The sequence below is a fragment of the Pristiophorus japonicus genome, chromosome 11, assembly GCF_044704955.1.
Source record: "Pristiophorus japonicus isolate sPriJap1 chromosome 11, sPriJap1.hap1, whole genome shotgun sequence".
In the NCBI taxonomy this organism is placed as follows: Eukaryota; Metazoa; Chordata; class Chondrichthyes; family Pristiophoridae; genus Pristiophorus; species Pristiophorus japonicus.
The window spans coordinates 143,860,083-143,879,414 of record NC_091987.1 but is presented as its reverse complement, the minus strand read 5'-3'; the positions used below and the strand labels follow the sequence as shown (position 1 = coordinate 143,879,414).

The window sequence follows — 19,332 nt, the reverse complement described above, 5'->3', positions numbered from 1 at the left end:
TCGCTGGAGGGATGAAATCTTCCCAGCTCCAATGGATCGACTCCATCCACCTTCTTCCGAGTAGTATTGGTCCATCGCCTGCAATAATCCACAGGGGTAACTTGTGCACCGCGCCGTCATGGAGTACCTTTACATCCGCACTACCAATGACTGGGATAAGTTCATTGGTGTAGGTGAGCAGCTTGAACTGGGACCAACTTGGGTCATTCAGCCTGATTGTCCCATGGACTCTCAAAGGCTTCTTGATTCATTACTGACTGGCTTGCCCCCATGTACACGTCCAATCAGACTGGAACGCCATTTATCTCGACTTCCATCCTCAACGGAGAACATTCGGTGGTGCAGGCAAACATGCTATATACCTTATCGTGGGGCTGAGCTGCCTCTCTGACTATCACTTCATAATCCACGCTGGATTCATGGCAATCTGCAGACTCTTCATTGTAAGGGGAAAATTGGAAGGCTTCTCCGCCCACGAGCGGGCCCCTTGATATAGAGGGTCGACGTTTGCCCCAACCCACGTAACAGCCCCCGGAGTTAGCAGACAGAGACGAATGACAAGGTATAACGATCTTTTATTATGAACGTCCGGGAACACCTCTCATCACAGCCGCCTGTGAGTGGAGATGCTCCCCGAACAGCACAATCATAAAACTTTTATACATTTCAAAAACCCCTCCGTTCCCTGGTAAGACCTCCCTAGATCTCTAATTGGACTACCTTATCAGTGCTACTTCTCCAATTGGACTACCTTATTAGTGCTACTTTGAATTGACAGGCCAAGACCCTCGTGACCACCTTAGGCCGTGACTAGAATGACTTCATTAGGTCAGAATTTGTTGATTCTCCTTGATGCCTGTGAGTCTGCCTCGAGCCTCTTTGCAAGGTCTTATCAATGTCTGTTTAGGTTCTCACATCGTATTCTGTCGGAATATTATTGAATTAATAACTTCTGGAGCTGGTCGCTGCAGGAACCAGCACTTTAACCCTTGTCCCGCTGGTACCCCTAATGCCAAATTTCTCTTACAATTCTCCCCTTTTGGCCCTTGGCTATACGCCAAGCTGGCCATATTTCCCGATAACGATCTCCCTGTAGGCAAGTTCCAGATAGGTCCGTTCACCTGGGGTGGCCATCTCCCAAGCTTCGGGACCTCCTGAGACCTTTCCCGCAGAGTTATATAAGGTAAGTCCTTCCTGTAGGACTGCTTAAATTTTCATCCCTTATGGCCTTAATCATAGTGTGTGCCCTGACGTATCATTTGGCCTGTTTAATTTGTGCACAGGTTAACCCTACCAGTACCATCAGGACCAGGCCTTGTATTACTACAAGTGCATGTGATATCATTCTTATCCATGAGTGGATCTGAATATTAAATCCAATGTTCCACAGTTTTGAGTACCAAGGCTGGTTTGCCAGCATCGCGTTAGTGTTTCTTTGGAGGTTTGTCTATTTCTTCCATCAGCTGGATATTGCACCAATCGTTCCTCACTTAATTCGGTTCCCATACTGCCTCCTTATACCCTTCTCGGTGGATATCCGTGACCATTCCATGGATGATTTCCGTTGTCTGGGGATGTATGTGGTATCCATTTATGTCTATTTTTCCCATGGGCCTGAAAGAGAAGTTAGGGTTGCTGATGACACAGGGGGTGACTCCTCCCCTAGTCTTAATCGTCAGGTTGGCTGCTCCTGTGATCACGCACCAAATCTCCATTCCGTTGTGGAGCAGCGATTGTTTCGGAATCGTGTTTGAGAGGAGTTATACTCAGCATGTATCCGTTTGTTTGGTGGAATCTGCAATCATCATTCGTGGCGTACCTTGACATAAAATCACTTGATTATTTTTATAGCAATCGGTTATGTCAATGCCTTTCGTACTAATTTAATCACCTATATGGAGGGGTGATGGTAACGTAACTGTGTTCGGTTTCTTCACCGATACTGTCGGTATGGTTTGTTACGTCATACTGTGGTATTGTGCCTGTAGGGTTTGGTTATCCATGTCCCACCCCAGTAAACCCCTTAAGATTTGCGTTAAGTTATTAACCCGGTCATCTATTGAATTCAGGTCTATGGAATTCATCGTCGTAACCCCTGCTGCATAACCATGCCAAGTGTTTCCAGTATTCCCCTTTTTGTTCGACCTTGTCCTGTTCCCTTTCTGACATTAAATCTCAGGGTAGTGGATTCTGGGCCTTCGAGGATCCGTTGTGTCAGGTCCTGGGAAAGACTTATAGGGGCCCAAGTTTCCACATGATTTGCGCCTGATTTTTAGGAGCAACTGGTGGAGAACGGACTATCTTAGAAATCGCAATTCTCCACATTTTTTTTTCTGCAGTTCTAGTCAGGTAGAACAGTTTCTACTTTGAACAGAATTTTTTCTTCAAAAGGGGGCGTGTCCAGCCACTGACGCATGATTTCAAAGTTTCCACAGTGAAAACGTACTCCAAACTAACTTAGAATGGAGCAAGTGAAGATTTTTGTCAAACTGAAAAAACCTGTTCTACACATTAAAAAATCAGGTGCAGGTTACAAATTAGGGGAAGTCATTAAATTATATAATAAATCCTTATTTATACTTATACAAATATTATACAAATAAATCCAACCTGAATAAACATTTATAAGCAAAGAAAAGATTAAATCAACCATCTTCCTACCTGTGTGAAAGTGCTTCAGGCAGGCCTTTTGGGACCGAAGGCTGAACGGGCCGGCCCGAGACTTCAGGCAGGGCCCGTCCCCAGCACCAGATTTACAGGTAGGTGGCGTTGGGTCGGGTCGGGGAGGGTCGGTTCAGTTCGGGGGGAGGGAGGGAGAGAGAGGGGGGGAGGGGAGGGAGAGAGGGGGAGGTCAGGTCGGGGAGGGGGAGGTTAGGTTAGATCCAGTCCGGGGGCGGGGGAGCGGGAGTCAGGTCGGGTCCAGTCGGGGGGCGAGCGGGAGCAGGAGCGCTGGTCGGGTCAGGTCCAGTCAAGGGGGGTGGGGGGGGCGGGGCGGAGCGGGAGCGGGAGTCGGGTCGGGTCCAGTGGGGGGGGAGGGTCGGGTCGGGGGGCGGGAGCGCGGGTCGGGTCGGGTCGGGGTCCAGTCAGGGGGGGGGGGGGAGGGGGGAGCGGGAGCAGGAGCGCGGGTCGGGTCGGGTCCAATCGGGGGGGGGGGGGGGCGGAGTGGTAGCGGGAGTTGGGTCGGGTCTGGTGGGGGGAGGGTCGGGTCGGGTTGGGGGGGGCGGAAGCAGGAGCTGGCTGTGGGAGGAGCCTTATTCACGCAGCCCCATTCGGCCAGGGCTAGGGGCTGCGTGCTTCAGGCCCCTCCCACACAGTTTCGGGCGCTTGGAGCTACTGCACTTGCGTGCCCACTGTAGCACGCATGTGCAGAGGTCCCGGCACTGTTTTCAGCGCACGGACCTGGCTCCGCCCCCCCACAGCTCCTGCTGCGCTGTGCCGAGGGCCAGAGGACCTGCAGGGAGGTGGAGAATACCGAGGATTCTTTTAGGCGCACTTTGTGGCGCATAAAACGGGCGTCCAGGTCGGGACTGCGCTGTTCTAGGCGCGTGTGGAAACTTAGGCCCATTGTTTCATTCCCACAGAAGCTAGGAAGGATTATATCTGTTAGGTTTAGGTTAAGCAGTCGCTGACGCACCCCAAATTATATCCTTTCTTTAGATTCTTTCATTACTAGCCCCACTTTGGCTCCAGTCTTTATGGATGGGCTTATTGGGGGGACTTGCGTGGTTGTGCTGGGAAGAGTTGTTGTCCTCAGGGTGGTTGTCGGGGCAGCGGTAGGGCTTCCTTTGGGCGTGTTTAGTGTCCCAGCCGGACCTTTATTGTCATCTTTCCTCCACTCTCCATCCGTCCCCCTTTTTAGGTTGTATTCTTTTTTGTTTGTGCTACGCATGATCAATACCGGCTTCTCCGTGTTATTATCGTGTCACGCTTCTGGACATACACCTTATATTCCAGAAACCTCCCTTGGTCTTCATTTTATCCCACTGGCCAGTTTTCCTAAACATCCTGGGGTCCCACCCCCCTTTTTGCTCCATTCTGTACCCACCCTTCTGTTTCTTGCGGGGTGGATTTAGCTGCTTGTTTTGCAGTTTCGTCCGCCCAGGCATGAGCTTCTAGAACTGAAATTCTATCCAGTTGGATTTCTGCGCCCTTCCCCTTTTGGTCCTATGAACTTGCTCTTGTCCTCGGAATCTATTGGCGCCCTGGCATCGGCAGCCTGCTGCATTACAACCTTACTTAATACACTATACATTACCATGCGTTAAAATAAGTTTTGTCCTTGGCTGCTGGGATGCACGTTTCATCAGTTAAATGAAACAAAGCCCCATAGTTCATGTAGTTGTGTCTTTCCTGCTTGTGCTATATCTCTCGTAGTCCGTCTGCACTATCCAGTGCTTGCGTGGGCCTTAAGGTTCCCAGTATCATGAGTCTCCAGAGTCGAAGTAGCCGCTGCGGTCCCATCTCGGTGAGTGTTTTATCTGCAAATTTTAAACAGATATCCGTCACCAGGTGTTAGGTTCTGGTCTACTCATCTTTTATCCATGCATGTCGAGGTCATTCTGTGAAATCGGAGGTAAGGGTTAGGTTGGGTTTGTGGACTACACTTACCCACCGTGGGGTACATTGGCTCTATTGCCATAGGTGATGGTGCTATGGCTGCGCACTGCACTATCCGTCTGGTCCCATTTAAAAAAAAATGTCTTCCAGCTTATTTATCTTAGCCTTTAACTCTTGAATTTGTTTTGTTTGAGTATCTTTCTTTTATTTGTATCAGGCGAGTATTATGACATAGGCTAGTTCTGTTTTTATTTTTATTCTGACTATCCCACTATTTCCTCTATCTGTCAGATGAGTCTTTTTTATTCTATTAAGAAATCCAAATTAATAATGTCCAGTTTAAAGCAGCTGTCAATGGAAAGGGATAACTCCTTTACAGGTTTGTAAGAAGGCCTGATGTCATTACGTGACTTCGCGTAATCATCCGAAAATATTTTTTTAAGTCTTTGTGCCTTCAAAGCATGCTTAGAAATTAAGAATCCGTTAAAACAGCAGAAATCATTAGTAAAGCCGTCATAATAAAAGTCTTCTCATCAGAAAATACAGCATTTTAGATTAAACTCCAATTTTCTCTTAACTTCTAATTCAAGTAATTGCCAAAGATTTTTTTTAAAATTTTTTTAATTGATTTTTAATAGCTATCTTGTTTACTGAAATCCAATTTTCACACAAGCTGTATACATTCCAACATTTCGGGTTTTTTTACGGTCCTATTCACTAGGCAAATCTTGTGTTTTATTTCTCTCTCAGCACAAAATCTAAACTTCTGTGCCAGTTCCATTTTCTGAATTTAAAAATTCAGTAAGATTCTCTAATTCCCAATTTTTTTCTTTCTGTGCTGAGTTTGCATAGCTTAGATCTTTTCTCCTCGTTATTTTCAAAACCCTCCTGCTTATTTAGACTGTTCGGGACTTTTCTTGATAAACAACGTACATTTTGGAAATCTTTCAAACTGCAGTGAAACTTTCTTGTAATTTAAAATCATTATCAATGGAGAGTGTCTTTATCTCTTCAAATTATTTTTTTTTCAATTAAACCAATATCTTTTTCACAGCCGATATCAACTAATATTTAGTAAGTTATGTCTTTTTCTATCGCAAACACCCCTTTTTCAGCACCTATTTAGTACGTTGTCTTTTTTTTTCAGATCACCTTTCTTCAAATTAGGTTTTGTATTTTACACGGAGGACTCGTGTCTCCGTAAATTTGTTAATTTAACACCATCAGACAATCAAAGACATTTTTTCTTTCAAATTCGTTCAATTTGTTTTCTTTCAAAGTTTTTTCTTTTCTCCATAACTAGAATGGAGTCTACCACGTAAGCTTTGAGGGCTGCTTTTCGTGATCTCAATTTTCTATTTATTTTAAAACATAGGATTGTTGGGTTACAAAATGTCAAATATGTCAAATGTCAAATATCGGACTTCTCATTTATGCTTATAGTGATTCACAGATCACAGAATGCAAACTACTTGTTTTATAATTGTGTGCCCAACTTCTGTTTTAGAAGCTGAACATCAAAAACTCTCATCTTTTTAAGCTTCAGCTTCTGACGCAGTAATTGTATAATTTTATTAAAAAGTCCTCCAAACCCAAGATGTTTATTAAGGAGAATCACCCGAAATATCTCAAAATATTGTATTGCCAATTTAAAACTCTTTTTACTGAGCTGGAAGCTTTCGTGTCGAGGTTTTACACAAAGGAAAATGGGGGCATCCTTCCCCAGCCCGCAGCCTCGAGACACCCTCGCAGGCTTTTTTAAAAAGGCATTCTTTATCTCATTCCTAGACTAAATTTATGTCTTTCAACCCAATGTAATCAATGATTGCGTGTTTTCTGTCGACAAGTAAGTGAGCGTGTCACATAAATTCTTTTTTTTTTTAAAACCACCGGGACCATGTATTTTTTATCTTTTGCTCAACAAACCTATCCTTTGTGCATTTCCTAACTCCGTAACTTATCATCCGAATAAATCCACACCTGCCTTTCTAACTTAAAATGTCTTAAAACTTCCCACATACAAGACAACACTACAAAGGGTTAAAAAAAACTTTCACTCTGTCTGAAAAAGTGGCTGGAACTAAAACAAACAAACAGCTCCCCCATTTTTCCAAACAGGCTTTCAGATACAGGAAGAATTAATTCCGCAGTCAAAAAAAAATCACACAAGGACTCTCACTCAACGACAGACATTCACAAAAGTTTCTTTTTATTCAACAAAGCTTATTAATTGTTTGGCCGGCTCTATTTTTTTTGGATCCATATGTCCCTTAAGATAGTCGTTATCAGCTTTTTTATGGCATTACATATTTACGCAAGTTACAATTAATGATTGGTTTTATTCGCCTTTTTAATAGCCGTGTTACCCATCTTCTTCGGGGCTATGAGGGTCTTGGGCACTCCCTTTAATTCGTGTTAGGTATGCAGGACATTATCTATATGTCTTCCCTCAGCGCCGTACACTCGTACTGCCACGTTTTGGGTCAATATATCCCGTCACTGCGGGGACGTCGTCTCCATCTATATGTCTTCCCTTGGCGCCATACACTCGTACTGCCATGCTTTGGGTCAATATGTCTCGTCCCTGCACCGTGCGCTCGTACCGCTTCGGGTCAATAGATCTTCCTCTATATCTTCCCTTGCGCCGTACCCTCACACTGCCGTGCTACCTCCACGCGTGCATTTTAGGATGCACCTTTTGACCCCCTTCCACCCCTAGACTGTCCCTGTCCTCCGTCTCCGTCCCTCCTGGACCTGCTACAAATGGTTCTTTGTATAGATGTCCTTCCCTTGCGGTTTACAATGCCACAGCTCTAACTTGAAGGTGGTAAATTAAAACATACTCACCCCAACAGCTGGATCATTGTTCCATTCGGGAAGTCCGTACCCTGCTCGCAGCACCAAATGTAAGCGAAAAATGGGAAGGCTTTTCCTCCCACGAGCGGGCCCCCTGATATAGAGGATCGACGCTCGCCCCAACCCACGTAACAGCCCCCGGAATTAGCAGACAGAGACGAATGGCAAGGTATAACGATCTTTTATTACGAACGTCCGGGAACACCTCTCATCACAGCCGCCTGTGAGTGGAGATGCTCCCCGAACAGCACAATCATACAACTTTTATACATTTCAAAAACCCCTCCGTTCCCTGGTAAGACCTCCCTAGATCTCTAATTGGACTACCTTATCAGTGCTACTTCTCAAATTGGACTACCTTATTAGTGCTACTTTGGATTGACAGGCCCAGACCCTCGTGACCACCTTAGGCTATGACTAGAATGACTTCATTAGGTCAGAATTTGTTGATTCTCCTTCATGCCCGTGAGTCTGCCTCAAGCCTCTTCGCAAGGTCTTATCAATGTCTGTTTAGGTTCTCACATCATATCCTGTCGGAATATTTTTGAATTAATAACTTCTGGAGCCTTGGTACAAGGCCCAAGAGAGGCCTTTTACCTCCTTATGGGTCAGTGCAGGAACCAGCACTTTAACCCGTGTCCCGCTGGTACCCCTAATGCCAAATTTCTCTTACATCATCAACACAGTGAGTCATATTTCTTTTACGCATTCGCTCGAGGTGGCCCTTTGTGCTACAGCCTTTACATACATAGTCTTTAAAACGGCACTGGTAAGCTCTGTGATTCCTTCCACAATGCCAGCATGATGCTACTCGATTAGCCCCCGTCGGCGGACTCTGAGTTAAGGGATTTGGGGGCCTGTTCTCTCTACCCTGAGAAGATTCACGTTCTACAGTCCAGCCTCTAAAAGGCAGCACTCTGTGCACAGTACTTGCTGGGTTTGAGTCCTGAGGATGAGTCATCTGCCTAGAGCTGCAGGTCGAGGTCATGAATGCTTGGCTCGCGGAGATGGCCCTCTGCAGTGTGACTGTGGTATCCGCAGAGAGTAGCTTATGAAGAAGCCCTCATGACTGATTCCGTTGACAAAGATATCCCGCAGCGTTTCAGTGAGGTGATTGCCGAAATCACAAGATGCCGCCAGCCTCCTGAGGTCTGCAGCATATTTCGCGATTTCCTGACCTTCGGACTGTTGGTGTGTATAATACCGGTGTCTGGTTGTGAGGATGCTCTCTTTGGGCTTGAGTTGTTCTTGGATCAGCATTACAAGCTCCTCGTACATCTTGGTCGTTGTCTTTGCTGGTGCCAGCAAGTCCCTGATGAGGCCTTAGACAATGGGCCCACAATTGGTTAGCAGGATAGCTCTGCGTTTATCAGCCAGTGTGGCCGGATTGTCGCCTGCCAGGTCATTTGCTGTGAATAAATAGTTGAGCCTCTCCACAAAGGCTTCCCAATCATCACCATCAGCGAACTGCTGCAATGTACCAATGTTAGTCATTTTCATGTGAAGGTCCATAAACTCGTCGCCAATTGTTATGTCTTCAGATGCTCTGATAATGACTCCATGAGACAATGTGTTGTGCTTGAACTGTAGTAAACTTAGTCCATTTAATAGAACGCCAGAGTGAGGATCACACATGGTGGCCTGCCTTTTACACTGGGCCTGGCACACCTGTACAGGTAACCCACAAATCTCCCACTGCAGTGCCCTCTGGTGGCACACCTTGTAATAGTACAAGCAGTAACCATGTAGGATACATGATAGGTTTCATAGGCATATTCGGAACAGGAGTTGGCCATTCAGCCCCTCGAGCCTGCATTGATATCCAATTAAATCATGGTTGATCTGTACTTCACTCCATTTACCCTTTTGTTCCATATCCCTTGATACCATTACCTGGTAAAGATCTATCGATCTCATTCTTGGAAGCTCCAATTGTCCCAGCATCCACAGCCTACTGGGGGAAAGAATTTCAGAGTTCTACTACCCATTGTGTGAAAAAGTGTTCCCTGATTTCCCTCTTTGCTCTGTTAAGATCGTGTCCCCTTGTTCTTGATTCCCCCACCAGAGGAAATCGTTTTTCTACATCTACCCTATCGAATTGTTTCAACATTTTAAACACCTCAATCAGATCACCGTTCCATCAGATTTATCACATGGCTCTTTGCAGCCATTCTTTCCGAATGCAACTGGTGGTTTGCTGCGAAAAACGGCAAGCACACATGGCAACAGTTTGTGATTGGCAGCCAGTCCGTTGGCAGATCTGACTCCCTGGGCACCTCTTCCATTCACACGGAGCCGAGGCAAATGAAGAGTGAGGTCCTTCATTCCAAAATGCAGTATAGCATTACTGGCATTGGTTGTGCCTGCACCACAAACCTGCGCCGATCAGCAACTTGGCGCCAGTAACTGAGCTCAGTGTCCTGTCAGTAATCCAGACTGCTGCGTGGCTGGGTCTCTCATCGCCAGGCATTTGTTCCCTGGGGTTTTAGAAATGTTGGATTATTGTGGCTTTGCTTATTTCAATTTATAAATGGAAAACGAATGATGGTTTAAAGCTCTAAGCATAGCAGTGCTTGTCATAGCTGGCCTTTTTAACCTTTGCCAGCTCATAATCTTCAGAGGTTTTCCCAGATGACAGTAATTTTCAACATATATTTAAAATGAGTAAAGTTTATTGCGTGCTGGGAGCACCATCTGAAGCAGTAATGGTACTCAGGAGCATCATGTGTTTAAAGAAAGATAAAACGTGCAATAAATAGTGAAACACTCAGGTGGTCAGGCAGCACCTGTGGAGAGACAAGTTACTGCCCAAAGATCGTTGTGGCAGGCTAACGATCGGTGCCCCCGGTTTGTTAGACTTGCCCTTGCCCATTTAATGGCGATGATATTTCGCCCGGCAAGTTGCTGGAAGTGGGAGATGGAAACAGCGCAGTTGAGTGAACAAGGGAAGCAACTGTGTATCTCCTTAACCAATCAGATTGAAGGATTCTGAAAATAACTGCACAAAGCCTGAGAAGGAAGTGTTATTTAGAAGAGTGAAATCAATGTCAAGTCAGGTGGAGGTAGAGAAATAAAGATGAGGAAAGAAAGTTTACATTGAGAGAGAAAAAGAGACAGGAATAAAGAATTAACAAATTAATTTAAAATTAAAAAAAAACTCCAACAACAATTAAAAGCTGGAGGACTGAGACTCCACACCTTTAATAGTTAATTTTCAGTGGCAGAGAGGTTGACTGGTAGTAATTAACATTTATCATATTGTTTAAAAGGTACTTAAACTTGAAATTATCCACTTTGGTAGGAAGAATGGAAAAGCAGAATATTTTTGCAAGATGAGCGATGAGTAAATGTTGGTATGCAGAGGGATTTGGGGTCCTTGTGCACAAATCACAGAAAGTTAACGTGCAGATACAGCAAGCAATGAGGAAGGCACATGGTATTTATTGTCTTTATTACAAGGGGGTTGGAGTATAACAGTAAGGAAATCTTGGTGCAATTAAAGAGGGCTTTGGTGAGACCACACCTGGAGTACTGTGTATAGCTTTGGGGGGTGAAATGGCCCTGCCCCCAATTGGGGGCGGTAACCTTCTGGGGCCGGGACCGTTTGCGCATGGCGCCGAAGTCCCGCCCCCGCCGCAGAATTGCCCTTAAAGGAAGCTGAGCGCAATATTGCGCGCTCCACTTCCTCGGCAAGGCCTCTGATGGTCTCCATCAGGGAACCAGGGCAGCGTGTGACCGGGCCAGCAGCCCAGCACCAGGATGGCCTCCATCAGGGCACGAGGGCAGCCTTTTAGCAGTCCTTTTAACCTGGGCCGGTGCAGAGTCCTTTCGGCCCGGAATAGAAGCGGCCGGTAAGGGGTCCCCTTCAATAATTCCCTGCACCGGATTCCAGGGAGGTCTAACCGGCCGAAGGGACTCCGGGATGCCCTACCAAAGGGACCCGTGGAGCCGGCTGAAGGAATCCGAGACCGGCGCTCAATCCGCCAAAGTGACTCCGAGACCAGCGCTGAACCGGCTGAAGGGACCGAGGCGTGGCGTCGTCTTATACTCTCAACCAACTTTTAATTAATTTTTAAACTTTTAACCAACTTTTAAACTTATTAAACAATTTCGGAGAACTTTGAAAACTTACATTTTAGACTCCCAATCGAAATACTTTTAATTATCTATTGTTAATCTACATCTTTGACTTTTAACAACTTTTAGAAACTTTTTAAATTGGGGAAACTTTTATAATCTATTATTGATTTACATCTCAGAGTTTTAGCAACTCTTAGAAACTTTTAAAAACTTTTTAACAACCCTTAGAAACTCTTGAAATAAATTGGGAATCTTTATCAATTTTTAAACTTTTAAAATAATTTTGGAAGCCACCTTCCTAATGCCTGCCGCCCAACCTAGCCTCGTGCCATCTACCGTCAATGGTGCTACCCGGCGCCGAGCTTGCGGCCAACACTTCGCTGCAGGCAATTAGGCTTATCGAGCTGTGCCTGGTCTCCAGTTGTCTTGGACCCCCTTGCCACTGGGCCAAGACCTTGTTCAGCTAAGCCCGTGTGGTTGCCGATGTGCTGCGGCCACCCCACGTTATAAGAACTCACGCACAGGCATCTTCCATTTCGTCAGTATGAAGTTCGGGACCTGGAATGCCAGGACCCTCATGGACAATCCAAACAGCAACAGGCCGGAACGCCACACCGCCATAGTTGCCCTAAGTGAGACCTGGCGGGCAGGAGAAGGCCAGTTGAAGAAACATGGAGGAGGTTACACCTTCTTCTGGAAAGGGAATCCAGAGGCAGAACTCGGCCTTCATGGAGTCGGCTTTGCCGTCAAGAATGAGCTGGTCGACTGCCTCAAAGACTCCCCCTGTGAGGTTAACGAACACCTCATGACTCTCCGTATCACACTATCTCGGAACCAAATGTGCCACAGTCATCAGTGCGTACGCCCCTACATTCGATGCAACGGATGACGCTAAAGAGGGTTTTTATTCCAACCTCAAGACATCCTTGTCCCGTGTCCCCACGGGCGACAATTTGATCCTCCTGGGTGATTTTAAAGCCAGGGTTGGCAAAGACACAGTCCACTGGGGAGGCGTGATTGGCAGAGAGGGGGTAGGGAAAGCCAACTCCAGCGGTACCCTACTCCTGACAAAATGTCTAGAGCATGAACTCCTCATCACCAACACCCTGTTCTGCCAGAGGGACAAATACAAGGCATCGTGGCCACACCCTCGCTCCAAACACTGGCACCTGCTCGACTATGTCATTGTCTGAGCCAGGGATCGCAAGGATGTGCCCATCACCCGCGCCATGACAGGAGCTGACAACTGCTGGACGGACCACCGCCTAATCCGATCCATCATTAATATTAACATTGCCCTAAAGCAGAGGGGACAGCAGAAGCAGTTCCGCAAAAAAGTTAATGCCGAGGCACTTAGAGACCCAGCTAAGAGAGCCCTATACAACCAGCGCCTCACAGCCAATCTGGCGTGCCTTGATGACCCTGAGAGGCTGAATCCCCATAGCGCTTGGTCTGCCCTCCAGGCCTCTATAACCAGTGCCTGTGAAGGGACACTTGGTCACTCAATCAGAAAACATCAGGACTGGTTTGATGAAAATGATCAGGAGATCGAAGAACTAATAGATCGCAAGCGCAAAGCATTTCTGAGCCTCAAGCAACAGCCCAACTCGGGAACTGCAAAACAACATTACAGACGGCTCAAGGCTTAGGTCCAACAAAAAACTCGGGACCTAAAGAACAGGTGTTGGATGGAGAAAGCACAGGAGATACAACAACTGGTCGACAGCCACGATATGCGAGGATTCTTCGCTGCAGTCAAGGCCACCTACGGTCCAAACTCCCAAGGTTCCACCCCACTCTTGGCCAAGAACGGGAAAACATTCATCAAGGACACCAAGGCTGTCAGGGCCCAATGGAAGGAGCACTTTGAAGATCTCCTCAATCGAGACTTTGTCTTTGACTCGAGTGTTCTCGATTCCATCCCGCAGCATGCGACCCGCCATCAACTCAGTGAAACTCCAACATTGCACGAGGTTGGCAAAGCCATAAAACAGCTAAAGAATAACAAGGCCATGGGTACGGATGGAATCCCTGTTGAGGCGCTAATATGGCGGAGAGGCGCTGTTGGCGCGGATACATGACCTCATCTCTCTCATATGGAGGGAGGAGAGATGCAGTGATTGTGACCATTTTTAAAAAGGGGGACAAGTCCGACTGCGGCATCTACAGGGTAATCTCCCTACTTTCAGCCGCTGGGAAAGTTGTCGCTCGAGTTCTCCTCAATCGTCGTCTCCCTGTGGCTGAGGAGCTCCTCCCGCAATCACAATGCGGATTTCGTCCCCTACAGGGCATAACAGATACGATCTTTGCAGCGCGCCAGTTGCAGGAAAAATGCAGGGTGCAGCACCAGCCCTTATACATGGCCTTTTTCAATCTTTGACACTGTCAACCGTGAGGGTCTATGGAGTGTCCTCCTCCATTTCGGATGCCCCCAAAAGTTTGTCAACATCCTTCGCTTGCTTCAGGATGACATGCAGGCCGTGATCCTTACTAATGGATCCATTACAGACCCAATCCACGTCCGGACCGGGGTCAAACAGGGCTACGTTATCGTTGCAACTCTCTTCTCAATCTTCCTCACCGCCATGCTTCACTTCACAATCAACAAGCTCCCCGCTGGAGTGGAACTAAACTACAGAACAAGTGGGAAGCTGTTTAACCTACGCCGCCTCCAGGCCAGGTCCAAGATCACCACAACCTCTGTCGTTGAGCTGCAGTATGCGGACGACGCCTGCGTCTGTGCACAGAGGCCGAACTCCAGGATATAGTCAATGTATTTACTGAGGCATATGAAAGCATGGGCCTTATGCTTAACATCCGTAAGTCAAAGGTCCTCCAACAACCTGTCACCGCCGCATAGCACTGCCCTCCAATCATCAAGATCCACAGCACGGCCCTGGACAATTTTCCATATCACGGGAGCCTCTTATCAACAAAGGCAGATATTGAAGCGGAGATTCCAGTGCGCCAGTGTAGCCTTCGGCCATCTGAGGAAAAGAGCATTTGAAGACCAGGCCCTCAAATCTACCACCAAACTCATGGTCTGTAAGGATGTAGTAATATCCGCCCTCCTGTATGGATCTGAGGCATGGACGATGTATAGAAGGCATCTCAAGTGGCTGGACATATATCACCAATGATGTCTCCATAAGATCCCGCAAATCTCCTGGGAGGACAGGCGCACCAACATCAGTGTCCTTGACCAGGCTAACATCCCCAGTATTGAAGCACTGACCACACTCGATCAGCTTCGCTGGGCAGGCCACATAGTATGCATGCCAGATACGAAACTCCCTAAGCAAATGCTTTATCCGGAGCTCCTTCATGGTAAACGAGCCAAATGAGGACAGCAGAAACGTTATAAGGACACCATCAAAGCCTCCCTGGTAAAGTGCGACATCACCACTGACACCTGGGAGACCCTGGCCGCAGACCGCCCGAGGTGGAGAAAGTCCATCCGGGAGGCCATTGAGCACTTCGAGTCTCAACACAAAGAGCATGAAGAGGCCAAGTGCAGGCAGCGGAAGGAGCGTGTGGCAAACCAGCCCTACCGACGACAAATGTCTGTCCCACTTGTAACAGGGTCTGTGGCTCTCGTATCAGACTGTTCCGACATCAAGGAACTCACGTTTGGAGTTCTCCTCGATTCCGAGGGACTGCCTATGATGATGACTAGGGCAGCATGTGACCTGGATGGCCTCCATCAGGGCACCAGGGCAGCGTGTGACTGGGTCAGCAGCCCGGCACCCAAGACGGAGTGCGGGGCTGCACGATGGCAGTCCGGACCATGCTAAGGTTGCCATCGTTGAGCCGAACCAGAGAGTCGGTAGGTAAAATAAGATGGCGGCCCGGGTTGCTGGTGCCCCCCCCCTTTAACTAGCGGCCCGAGAGCGGATGTTGGCCAGCTTCGCGACCCGTGAAGCTGCCGTTGACATCCGCTCACGCCAGCCTCATGGCTCATGGGGCAATTTCTCCCACGGGTCGTTAATGGGTTGGTGTGGGGCGGTGAGGGGTCGCCGCGCATGGTGATGACATCATCGCTGGTTGCGCGCCGGCCTGGGGCGCTAACTATGAGGCACGGCACTGCCATGGCAACGCCTCCACAAACACCCGGGCAATTTCCCTGGAGGCGGTCGCATCCCCTCCCCCAGGCAAAAAGCGCTAACAGGTCCATAAAAAGGGGCAATTTTGTCCCCTTGCTCTCCCTACCTAATGAGAGATATACTTGCCTTGGAGGAGATGTAACAAAGGTTCACTAGATTGATTCCTGGGCTGAGAGGGTTGTCCTCTGAGGAGAGATTGAGTAGAATGGGTCTGTACTCTCTGGAGTTTAGAAGATTGAGAGGTGATCTTCTTGAAATTTTTTTAATTCTTAGGGGGCTTGACAGCTGTTTTCCCTGGCTGGAGAGTCTAGATTAGGGGCCATAGTCCTTTGGAATTCTCTACCCCAGTGGGCTATGGATGCTCAGTCAAGGCTGGGATCGATACATTTTTGGACTCTCGGGGAATCAGTGGATATGGGAATCGGATGGGAAAGTGGAATTGAGGTCGAAGATCAGCCATGATCTGATTGAATGGCAGAGCAGGCTCGAGGGGCCGAATGGCCTACTCCTTCTCTTAATTCTTATTGTCTTATGAAATTACTTGACTTCACTTTCTGTGACACAATTACTGCAGATCTACCTTGCAAGTACAACCATGTTGTGCTGTTCAACACATGTGAACGGGGAGCCAGACAGCGAGATGCTGTGTTTGTGAAGATAACAGCGGAGCATCGCATTTCCAACAGCAGTTTTTCGATTTCCATGTTTAGTTGCATATCTGCCCTCAACCTGAAGTCGCTGTGGCATTTGAAGCTAAATAACGGTGAACACGATTAGCTACAATTTCAGGGCCAATGTTTTGATGTGCTGACCTTTTGTCAGACTGAAAGACATTACACGATGAACAGCATTTAAAAAAGCACAGAACAGCTGAGAGGGACAAAAGGCATAAACGCACGTATCGGAAAATAAATATAATGGCCTGTAATGTGCTAAAGTGGGAATGGGAGATGGTTAAATGGCAGAAGTAATTAGCAAGCATCAGTAGGAGGCACAATGAGAGAAATTAAATAAATAAAAGACAAGACGCAGGGCGTGTGTGAATAGATAAAGATGTGTGGATAGGCGAGCAGGAATGGGATGCATGGAAAGCTGTGTGTGCTTGCTTCCCCTTCCCCGTGTCCTCTTCCTGTTCGTCATTAATGGCTTTCCGTTCTGACCCAGAGTCGTTAAATCTCAAACTTTGACTGACGTTCTCAGCACAGAGGCTGCCTGACCCGGAGTGGTTCCACTGGGTTCTGTTTTCAGATTTCCAGCACCTGCAGTATTTCACTTTATGTCCCCAATTAATGAATGTCTTGTTACATTCCAAAAAGTGAATCACATCCAATCAATTACTTTTGAAGTGCAGCAGGGTCATAATTGAGCACACATTGCCATGGTGACGATGGCTTCAGGTGCCTGGACTGCTCGTGGGCTGGACTGTCATGGACCGGACTGTCGTGCTGGGGTCTCAAGGGTGGTCGTTGTGTGGTGCTTGTAAAATACGATGCAATGTGTCCAATTTGCTGACGATACAAAGCTGTGAGGAGGACACACAGAGCCTGCAAAGGGATATAGACAGGTTATAGACAGGTTAAGTGAGTGGGCAAAAAGATGGCAGATTCAGTATAATGTGGGGAAATATGAGGTTATTCACTTTGGTAGGAAGAATAGGAAAACTGAATATTATTTAAAAGGTGAGAAACTATTAAATGTTGGTGTTCAGAGAGATTTGGGTGTCCTAGTACAGGAAACACAGAGAGTTAGCATGCAGGTACAGCAAGAAATTAGACAGACTACTAGCATGGTGGCCTTTATTGCAAGGGGGTCGGTGTACAAGAGGAGGAATTTTAACTTTAAAAAAAAAGGGTGAATTTGGAGCATGGGGGTAATTAATTTCTTAAAAATTGTATTCCCAACTACTCCCAAACCCCCACGTCCGCTTTTAACGGAGGCAGGAAGGGGATGGGCAGCCAATCCACTGCCAAGAGTTGGTACATCAATGTAAATATTGTAGTGAGGCTGGAAGCTTATTTTCTAACCTCCATTTTGTTTTTAACTCTATCTGGTCGGGTTTTACACACTTCATAAAACTTACCTCCTGGATCCAGGGTCCCTGCCTAGCCCACCCCCCCACGATTGGACACCCCCCTCATGAGGCCTCCAATCACCTTCCCGGACCCCCCCCCCCACCCCCCATGATCGGACACCCCCCTCATGAGGCCTCCAATCACCTTCCCGGACCCCCCCCACCCCCAGCCACCGATGATCTTGAGTCTGGCCATGATCCTCCACCAGCCCCGAAATGATCGACCCTCTCCCCACCCTCGGTCCCACATCATTGCCGATCTTCTCCGCCCCTCCCCATTCTCCGGAGGCTGGCATCAGCCCCCACCAGATGCCTCCCTCTCCCCCCAGGCAGCCTATTGCCAAGCCTACCTGCCCACTGCCAGCCTGCCTCTTCACCTGGCTGGCTGCAGAAAGGAAACCTAGGCTTCAGGTGAAAATCAGGCCTTGCCGTTAAAACCGGCAGCGCCTGCGGGAAGTGGTATTATTTGTCGGGATCGCCTGAATATTACCCATTTTAAAACCGCTAGTTTCGCTTTTTTAATTTGGGCATTAGATGTAGCAATGTGAAATGGACGTTAGCGATTGATTCTGTCATGCAAAGCCGGCATCCATAGCAACGGTCGTTATGCGTATGCGTGTTTTTTTTTAGGTGATTAATTTTTCCCGCGATTCGGGAGGTCGGGGGTCATCTGCACATGCGCAGAATAGATGAGAGAGAGAGAGAGAGAGAGTCAAGTATTGTTAGAAAGCTATTGCTTTGGTGATTGGTGATTGAGGACCTGTTTTTTGAGGGAAATAATTTAAAATAATTATAAATAAATAATGGAACACGTCGAGGAGGTCGTGTTAAGTGATGTTGGAGAGGTGGAGGAGGTAGGTGAAGGGAGTGATCTGGGTGAGGTGGCAGAGATGAGTGGCAAAAGGCGTGTCAAGCATTTTTCAGAAGAGGCTAATTCTGCCCTAGTCTATGAGGTGGAAACTCGTTGGGCCCAATTGACCCGGGATGGTCGTGGGAAACCACCCCCCAGGGTTATCAGAGAATATGGGCAGAGATCGCCGAAGTGGTCTCATCGGCGACACACGAAGTCCGTGAGCTGAACCAGTGCCGAAAGCGCTGGAACGACCTTGTTGGTTCCAGAAGAGTAAATATTAAATGTATTAAATTTATAATTATAATTGTAATGACGCAATGACCAATTAATTCAAATGTAGATCTGCTGGATTGTAATTAAGCTGGTAATCTTGGTGTCATGCATTAATTCCTAACCACGATCTTGTTAAATTTATTCTCAGACCGTAATATAACCATGAATTCAATTGCATACAAAGCCATTAGCATATAGTATTAACGATGAATAGCAAGGGCTATGACTAATTGTGGATTATTTGTGTGTTGTGTGTGTTGTGTAATAGTAATTGTATCTATTAATATCTGTAATATCTGTAATAGTACCGAGTTAATGAGCTTATGCCATGCTCTTGTCATCTATGCAGAGGAAACTGCCAAAAAACCGAGCCGAGCAGAGGCGGACTGGAGGAGGACCGGCAGATCTGTGTCAGCTCACCGACCTTGAGGAGCGGGTGTTGGGTGTTAGTGGGGGTCCACAATCGTTCGGCCACCCGTGGTGGTGCTGAACCTGTTCTTGTGCCACGTGAGTAATGTATAAACCATTGGTGGTTTAAA

General features: G+C 47.2%; 1 long non-coding RNA gene across 1 annotated transcript in view; it reads right to left on the bottom strand.

Annotated features, from left to right (window-relative positions):
* Positions 1-555: 555 nt before the first annotated feature.
* Positions 556-19,332, bottom strand: part of LOC139275863 (uncharacterized) — a 34,136-nt gene continuing 15,359 nt past the window's right edge. Inside the window, exons 3-4 of the long non-coding RNA XR_011595775.1 lie at positions 4,256-4,478; positions 556-1,819 (exon numbers count right to left, since the gene is read on the bottom strand). This is a non-coding gene — a long non-coding RNA (uncharacterized lncRNA). The remainder of the gene's footprint in view (positions 1,820-4,255; positions 4,479-19,332) is intronic.